A 9,574-nucleotide genomic window follows, 5' to 3' on the forward strand; every position below is an offset into this window, starting at 1 on the left:
CAGCTGAAAATCAGAAACTGGCACGCACTGATCGGTCCCCAGACCGATCAGAATCCCCCTGGATCGGTCCCCAGACCGATCCACGCTTCACTGATCGCACCAAGCTCCTGGATCTCACTGGATCGGTCTGCAGACCGATCCACAATCCTCTGGATCGGTCCGCAGACCGATCAGATCTTCCCTGGATCGGTCCCCGGACCGATCCAGCCACTGAAATCAGAATTTCTGATTTCCCCTTCCGGAAATTCAGAAACTCCTAATAAATTCCAGAAAATTCCAAAAATCGTGAAATTTTGAGGATACATTCCTCATAACATACACTATCATGGAAAAATAGTTTTCTATGAAAATAGTTTCTATTTTCAAATCTTGATACAAAATTCGAAAACTTTGAAATAGTTCAAAGTTAAGTCAATTTTGTATCACAATGTCCAATGATGAATGCTATCACTAGGAAAGCTTCATCAAGGTTTTTCAAATCAATTTTAAAATGCTTTTAAAACCATTTGAATTTAGGACCATAATCTTAGGGCTAGATGTACATGACTTGTACACAAGCTTTCCCTATGATCCCCATTTCTTGAATTAGGCTCATCTAGGTACAAGGACTATGCACCTTGATCCTAACTCATGATCCTAATATCTCACACACATCTAAGGTGTATCAAACCACATTCAAGTCAAATTGATGTGAGATATGGGTTTAGGTATCTTAGACTAAGGTCTCATGCATTTTCTAAACACAAATTTGATCTCAATATCAAAATGTGTTTTTCATCCTTAAATCAATTCAATTGATTATTAATGCAAGAGATGATGACATGGCATAAAGTATGAGACTAAACTAACACATGACATATAGATAACCTAATCATTATCATGACATTTCAAATGATAATTAATTAAATATGATGTCATGGCATGACATATGGCAACCAATCATGGCAAGTTAGCACAAATGAAATATCTAAATTCCCTATCTAAGTATCCTTAATCACTTAGCTAACTTAAATTCTAATCCTAGATTGCCCAAAGTGCTCCAAGAAAATGTCAAAACCCAAATTGGCATTTCTTGATCTCTTGTTTGATTTATACCATTTAAAATTTTACAAGAGTAGCACTTCTAAATTAAGGCCCGGATTGCCTTGATTACCTAAAAGAATATAAAAAATCCCAATTTGATATTTCTCTAGGTTTTTCCAAATTGTGTCAATTTAAAGTAAGATTAATATATTCTCACTTTGGCACACTTTACTCTTCCAAGGAGTGAATGATAAAGATTATTCCATTTCATTTTCAAAGGTTCCCAAAAACCTTGAAAATGCTCCTTGAGTGTCAATTTCCTCAAAGTTGGGTTAACTACCCTTCTTATTGGAGTTGACACTCTCTAACCCATCTATGGGGTAGAGAAGATGCTCCTAGGAACCCAATACCTATTTGAGCTCATTGGGTTCACTAAATATTCACTAGGGATGACTTCCCTAGCAACCCTCCTAATGACCCTCTTAGGCTTTAAAGCCTTGGTCATTTGGGTCTCATCAAGGTCAACTATAGGGGTGACTCCCCTTGTGACCTTGGTAATGGTCTTCCTAGCCCTAGGTTTTGTTCCATAATCAAATGGAACATTATGATATGTGGGCTTGACCATTTGGGACTTAGGTTTGTGACCCAAACCTTTCTTGTCCTTGGACTTGGGTTTTTGACTCTTAAACCCTAGAGATGACTTCTCCATGTTTTTAAGAGCCTTTTCTAAATTATCAAGTCTTGACCTCAAGACTTGATTTTCTTTCTCTAATACCTCAAGTTTTGATTTGTCATTCTTTCTTGAGGTGCTCCTAGGCATGTGTCTAGTTGATTTAGGGTTTCTACCTAGGTTTTCCTTAACCTTAGAAGTGTTAAACCTAGGGTTAGCATTCCTAGTAGTATCCCTATCTAGGTTGACATGTTTAGCACCTAAGCACATGTGTTGATTTCTAGTGTTAACATGCTCATCATTATTTGCAATAGCAATAAAACTACTAGCATGTTTCTTATTTGAATTGCAATAGTGTGCCTTAAAAGGTACCTTAGGGTTTGCCTTAGCTCCCCCTATCGATGTGCATCCCTTGTCCTTGTGAGGTTGCCTCCCCCTTGGACATTGACTCCGATAATGTCCCCTTCGCTTGCATTGAAAGCATACCACGTGCTCCTTGCCTTTGCGTGTCGGGACTCCGGCTCCCTTGACTTTTGGTGCCGGTGGAGTCTTCCTAACTCTCCTTGGACACTTACTCTTGTAGTGCCCAAACTCCCTACACTCAAAGCATATTATATGTAACTTATTTGAAATTACGATGCTTGAGTTACCTAGGGTTGAGGATGGATGAAGGCTCTTTTCCTCATCCCTTCCGGAGGTAGATGCTTCTTCTTGCTCCGATCTTGAAGAAGAGCTCTCCTCCTCTTCTTCCTTGGATGTTGAGTAGCCCTCAACTCCCAATTCTCTATCTCCATGAAGTGAGCTACTTGATGACTCACTTGTCTCCTCTTCATGACTTGAAGTGGAGTTCTTCTCATGAAGTTTGGCCAAGTTGTTCCACAACTCCTTGGCACTATTGTATCCTTCTACCCTACACAAAACATCATTAGGTAAAGAAAATTCAATGATTTTCGTTACCTCATCATTGATGGTTGATTTGTGGATTTGCTCCTTCGTCCACTCCTTCTTCTTGATAGGTTTTCCTTCCTCATCCATCGGTGGGGAAAACCCTTCTTGTACACAAAACCAATTTAACATATTAGTCCTAAGAAAATACATCATCCTTACCTTCCAATATATGAAGTTGTCGTGAGACTCGTAGAAGGGTTGAATCGTGACATCTTCTCCATAGAGATCCATCTCTAGCCCGTGCTCCCCCGGGTGTTGATCCGTCGAAGAGCGGCCTCGCTCTGATACCACTTGTTAGGATCCTTCGTACGGCTAGAGAGGGGGGTGTGAATAGCCGACCCCAATCTTTCGCGTTTCTTCCTACGATTAGGTTAGTCGCAGCGGAAATACAAGGAAGAAACTAAGGAGAAGAAAGCAAACCTCAAACGCAAGGATGTAACGAGGTTCGGAGATGAACTCCTACTCCTCGGCGTGTCCGTGAGGTGGACGAGCCCTATCAATCCGTCGGTGGATGAGCCCCCGGAAAACCGGCTAATACAATATACTCCTTGTGGGTGGAGAAACCTCGCCACAAACGTTTGCAACAACAAACTAGAATACAAGGAATACAAGTAAAAAGACAAGAACAATGTACAAACACTAACTCGCCTTCTCGTCGACTGTCTGGGAAGCAACAACTTCTCGGACAACAGCAGCAGCTGACCGTCGACTGGAAGCTCACACGAAGCTTACTGGGGAGAGCTCAACAAAGCTCAGATCGCAAGCAGCAGCAAGCTAGAAGCAGGAGAGTAAACAGAGTTGTCGCACAGAAGATGCCCTCGATCCTTTTATACCTGCGAAGAAGACAGCGAGAAAACTAGCCGTTGCGTCGCAACGGCTAGAACTCTGATCGGTCACCAGACCGATCAGCCTAGGCGTATGAACCCTCTGTTCGACACCTGATCGGTCCCCAGACCGATCAGGTGTCGCGATCGAATCCCTGATCGGTCTGCGGACCGATCAGGCTCTGTCCTGATCGGTCCCGGACCGATCCGCCCAGCTCTCTCACAGAGAATCGCACTCGTCTCTTGATCGATCGTGGAGACCGATCAGGCATACACTGATCGGTCCTGGACCGATCAGAGCTTCTTTCTCCGCTTCGATCGTTGCACGATCGGTGCGTGGACCGATCAGGAACTCCAGATATGCTACGGTGGAATCGATCGGTCACAAGACCGATCGAACATCGAGTATCAGGATCGATGCGGAGACCGATCCGAGCTTTTTTGCCCAAACCAAGTCCAAACCAATATCCGGTCAACCTTGACCTATTGGTTCATCATGCTTAGCATCTGGTCACTCCTTGACTGCTAAGACTCCCCACCAAGTGTCCGGTCAATCCTTTGACCTACTTGGACTTTCCAACACCGAAGTCCGATCATCCCCGATCCATCTGGATTTTCCAACACCGAAGTCCGATCATCCCGATCCATCGGATTTTCCAACACCGAGTCCGATCATCCGATCCATCTGGATTTTCTCTTGCTGGTTTCACTCACGGGACTTTCCAACCGCCTAACATCCCGTTAGGACTTTCCCATCTCCGCTTCACTCACGGGACTTTCCACACCGCCTAACATCCCGTTAGGACTTTCTCATTGCCTAACATCCCAGTTAGGACTTTACCTGGCTTCCTCACCAGGACTTTCCACACTGCCTAACATCCCAGTTAGGACTTTTCCTCTTGCCAAGCTCCCTGCTTGGACTTCTCCGTGCCAAGTCTCCATACTTGGACTTTTCCAGTGCCAAGTCTCCATACTTGGACTTTTCCCGTGCCAAGTCTCCATACTTGGACTTTTCGCGTGCCAAGCTCCCTGCTTGGACTTTTCCAGTGCCAAGTCTCCATACTTGGACTTTTCCAGTGCCAAGCTCCCTGCTTGGACTTTTCCGTTGCCAAGTCTCCATACTTGGACTTTTTCCCGAATCAGGTCAACCAGGTCAACCTTGACCTACGGTTGCACCAATAATCTCCCAAACATCTATTCTTGTCCCATATCAAGAATAGAATTCTCTCACGATGTCAAACATCAACATGCAACTTAACTAGGTCAACCTTGACCTAAGGTTGCATCAACAATCTTCCCAAGTCAAACATCAAAATACAACTCGAGTCAAGTCAACTCGAGTCGGGTCAACCAGGTCAACCTTGACCTAAGGTTGCACCAACAAACAGTACCCTTCCCAGTGGACTGTTCGTCCGGACAATGATGGTATGAGCCAAGAAATATGGTCGGAGGCGCCGAGCGGCTAGAATCAGAGCAAAGGCCAACTTCTCGAGCCCTGTGTAACGAGATTCGACATCTTTTAAAATGTGGCTCAGAAAATACACCAGCTGCTCTTCGCTCGACCTCACTAAAGTTGAGCCGATTGCATGCTCGGTTGAAGACAAGTACATATGAAGTGGCTCACCCGCAGTCGGCTTGGCTAATATCGGGAGGGAGTTCAGGTATGCCTTCAAATCTTCGAACGCCCGGTCGCATTTTTCGTCCCAGTGAAATTTTGTAGCTTTGCGTAAGATCTTGAAAAAAGGAAGGCTCCGGTCGGCGGTTTTAGAGATGAACCTAGACAGGGCGGTTATCCGACCAGTCAAACGCTGCACCTCCCTTGTATTTCTTGGGGGCGGCATATCTTGTAGAGCTTTCACCTTGCTGGGATTTGCTTCGATTCCCCGTTCGGTCACTATATACCCCAGAAAACACCCTCCTTTTGCTCCGAACAGGCACTTCTGGGGATTTAACTTGACTCCATACTTGCGCAGCGTTCGGAAGGTTTCCTCCATGTCTTTGAAGAGATCGGCCGCTCGGACGGACTTAATGAGAATGTCGTCCACATAAACTTCTAGATTCCACCCGATCTGCTCTCTGAATACTTTATTCATCAAACGCTGGTATGTGGCTCCCGCATTCTTCAGTCCGAATGACATCACATTATAGCAATAAGTGTCGTCGGCCGTTACGAAGCTTACTTTTTCTTGATCTTCCCGGGCGAGCGGCACTTGATGATATCCCTGATGAGCGTCGAGCATACATATTAATTCGCAGCCTGATCTATCCGGGGCAGGGGATAAAAATCTTTGGGGCATGCTTTGTTTAAGTCCCGAAAGTCGATGCAGACTCTCTACTTGCCGCCTGGCTTGGAGACTAATACTACGTTAGCCAGCCAGCTCGGGAACTGTACCTCGCGTATATGGCCGGCCTCCAGAAGTTTCTCTACTTTCGCCCGGATGATGGCATTCTGCTCGGCACTGAAATCCCTTTTTCTCTGCTTCACTGGCCGAGCGTCCGGTCGGACATGTAACTCGTGTTGCGCTATGCTCGGCGAAATTCCGGGCAGCTCGTGTGTCGACCAGACGAAGACATCATGATTCCTTTGGAGGTATTGGATCAGTTCTTCTTTCTGTTTTTCCTCCAGATCGGACTCTATAAAGGTTGTGGCCTCCGATCGGGTGGGGTGAATCTGCACTTCCTCTTTTTCTTCATAAATTAAAGAGGGTGGCTTTTCAGTGATGGCATTTACCTCGATCCGGGGCACCTTCCGAGCGAAACAGGCTTCTGCTCGGATCAATTATTATTATTATTTTGATCAAAACTATTTAATTAAATAGTTTTGGTTTAAATTGTTCTAAGCAATTTTAATTAATTATTTTAAATTATATCAATTTTAATCAAAATTATTTTACATTGTAGAGATTTTACTCAAAATTACTATAATTGTAGTAATTTTCATAAACATTGTGACAAAGGCGAATACGCTCGCTCTTGGTGCCCCGCCAACCCGTCCCAAGGTCAACACGGAGGAGGTAAATCAGCTAATTTTCATAAACATGCTCCAATAATATTTGGTTTGATTAAATTGGATAGTTTTAATTAAATTGAAATAATTTTAACAAATATTTTAATATTTTAATCTATGTTTAAATAGATTTTAGTCTAATCTACTATAAAAATATTGAGATAATTATATATATATATATACACGGATAATGTAATTAGACTTGTAATATAATAAATTTTGTAATATAACATAATGTAAACTTGTTACATTACTATGTTTGATAATGTAATGTATGTAATCATTGATTACAAGGATGATTATATACTTTTATTTGGTATCCAATATGTTTTTATAAGAAATGTAATTCGTATTATTATAAAATGATAAAAATATCTTGTGACGTCGGTGATCAACAGCAGTGGCGACCGACATCGGCGGCGACATTGGTGATCGGTGATGGTGGCAGCGATGTCGGTGGCCGATGGTTAAAGGCGGCGACCAGCGATGCCGGGAGGCGGTGGCCAGTGGTGATCGAAGGCGGCGACCTACTGCGGCGGTCGACGGCGGGTGGTGGCTTGCGGTGGTGGTTGACGGCGGCGAGTGATCAGCGGCAAGTGACCGGTGGTGGAGGCAGAAGCAATGTCGGTGACCGGTTGATGCCGGAAATAGACTAGGGGTATACTTGACATTTAAATTTTAGTTAAATGGTGACATTGCAATATAATCAGATTATATTGTGTTTACCTTGTAATCCATATTATAAAACTTTATTATCTTTTGTAATCTAGATTACATTACATTACAACTTTAAAACTGTACCAAATACCCCCAGGGCGTAGCACAAACGGTGGGCGCATGACAACTCTAGCGTAATGGTCAGGGGATGATTCTCAAGAACTGACAACCTGGGGTTTACCCCACCATGCGCCTATGGCCTGTGTACCTGCATTTACCTCCCTCTATATCTGTGGAGCCGACATTAGGAGGTCGCTAAAGTAGCGGATCTATCTATTTTATTATTATTACAAGGCATATTACCTCCTTCCAAACATAGCCTAAGAGCTTTACTACTGCACCACATCACACCACTACAGAGTAAAATGATTTTAGGAAAGAATCATTTTATCAAATTTATAAAATCATAGATTATCCTATCTGAAAAATGTGGAGATAGAACGTTGGGCATGGTGGATTGACTGTTGACCACGAGAAGACCTTTTTACTCCACGAAAGAACTTTCTTTTGATCCTGCACACATGGAGATGCGCCAACAAAATATCAGCGCCTTGAGACCAGGGGAAGTCCCTAACAAAAGCCCTCAGACGCTCAAGTCAGTATAAGTCCGGATAGGTGAATGAAAAATAATAGATTGTGCTCAAGAGTAAATTACAGATGTTCAGAGAACGTACTTCTGCCACGAAGAAGGCACCCCCTTTATATATCACCTCACATAACCTCTGTAATCATGAGGTGACACAGTGTGTCAGAGTTTGTTAGGCAAAAGGAAGTGTACACCCTAGGCAATGTGCAATAATTATCCGAGAAATCTTCGCTTTACGAACATGCATACCTCTTTTATCGTTTATAGTTTTTGTTATTACTAAGGTTGATAAAAGAATATGCTGTTATAAATGGTTGACTGATAAGAGACACAATAATCCTTGAAGAAGTTTCATGAAGAATATTCTTTAACATCTAGCTGTTATTCTGATAGGTTATTGGTATTCTTTGATCTTGTTGTGTTAGGACCTTCGGATGGCTAGAGAGGAGGGGGTGTGAATAGCCTCTTCGCAAACTTACACAAATTTTCTTCCAGAACTTTGTTAGCACAGCGGAAATAAGCAAAAACAAACTAATACAAGGAAGAAAACAAAACACCACTAACACAATGATGTACGAGGTTCGGGGATAACTTGCCCCTACTCCTCGGCGTGTCCGTAAGGTGAACGATCCCTTGATCTTTCGGTAGATCAACCCCCGGATAGATTCCGGCTAAGTATTTCTCCTTCTCGGTGGAGAAACCTCTCCACAAAGTCTCAAAAGGATTTAAATGAAGCACAAGACTTACAGAATTTGGTGGCTACAATGAATGCACAATTAACTTACAGCCACAATGAAAGCAGAGCTTAAAGAAGCGGATCCTCAGCCAAAAGCTCCACACGACACTCTTGCTTAATCGACGACAGAGAGTTTGCAATGCAAAAACATTACCCCAACCTCTCTTCTTACTCCTTCTTATTTCTCTACTTTCTTCACTGCGTTTTCCTGCATCGAATCACTACAAGCTGCATAGAATCGCTGCAACCTGTATCGAATCACTGCAAGCTGCATAGAATCACTGCAACCTGTATCGAATCACTGCAATCAACTCAGGCGTCGCCAATCACTCCTCCTCATCTGGTCCTCTGAACTCACACCAATACCATCCATGGTCTTCACTGGTGTCTTCTGAGATCGAACCAATGCCAAGGAGTCAAGCTGATTGCAGCCAGAACATACCCAGATCGCCAGTATCCGTTGATGCTTCAAATGCACCATTTACAGCCAAGCTCAGTAGAAAAACCATTTTGTCTTATTCCTCTGATAGACCTTAATTTGAATTTAAGCATCGTCATGATACCTGCAACCTGTAACTCAAAAAGCTCACAGCAGATCGTTAGTTCAGAGAAATCAGAAGTTCCAGAAAAACAGCAGAATACAAGTGACATCGCTGTGAATCGGTCAGCAGACCGATCCATGGTTCTCTGGACCGATCAGGACACATCCAGATCGGTCTGGGATGGTGCTAATCGATCTGTGGACAGATCAGGACTCAGGTGGATCGGTCCACAGACCGATCCCCCTCTTTCTTCTCCGATCTTCTTCGCTTCTGTATGATTACTGATCGGTCACCAGACTGATCCAGATAACCCACAGTCAAAGCTACCGAGATACCGAGCTACCGGGCTACCGAGCTAACGAGCTACCGAGCTACCGAGCTACCGAGCTCTCTCCGACTTCGTCCGGAGAACGAGCTACCGAGCCCTCTCCGACTCTATCCGGTCTAGAGAACGAGCTACCGAGCCCTCTATGACCTAGTCCGGAGAGCGAGCTGCCGAGCTACGAGCTACCCAGCTACCG

The sequence above is a fragment of the Zingiber officinale genome, chromosome 4B, assembly GCF_018446385.1.
Source record: "Zingiber officinale cultivar Zhangliang chromosome 4B, Zo_v1.1, whole genome shotgun sequence".
Lineage (NCBI taxonomy): Eukaryota > Viridiplantae > Streptophyta > Magnoliopsida > Zingiberales > Zingiberaceae > Zingiber > Zingiber officinale.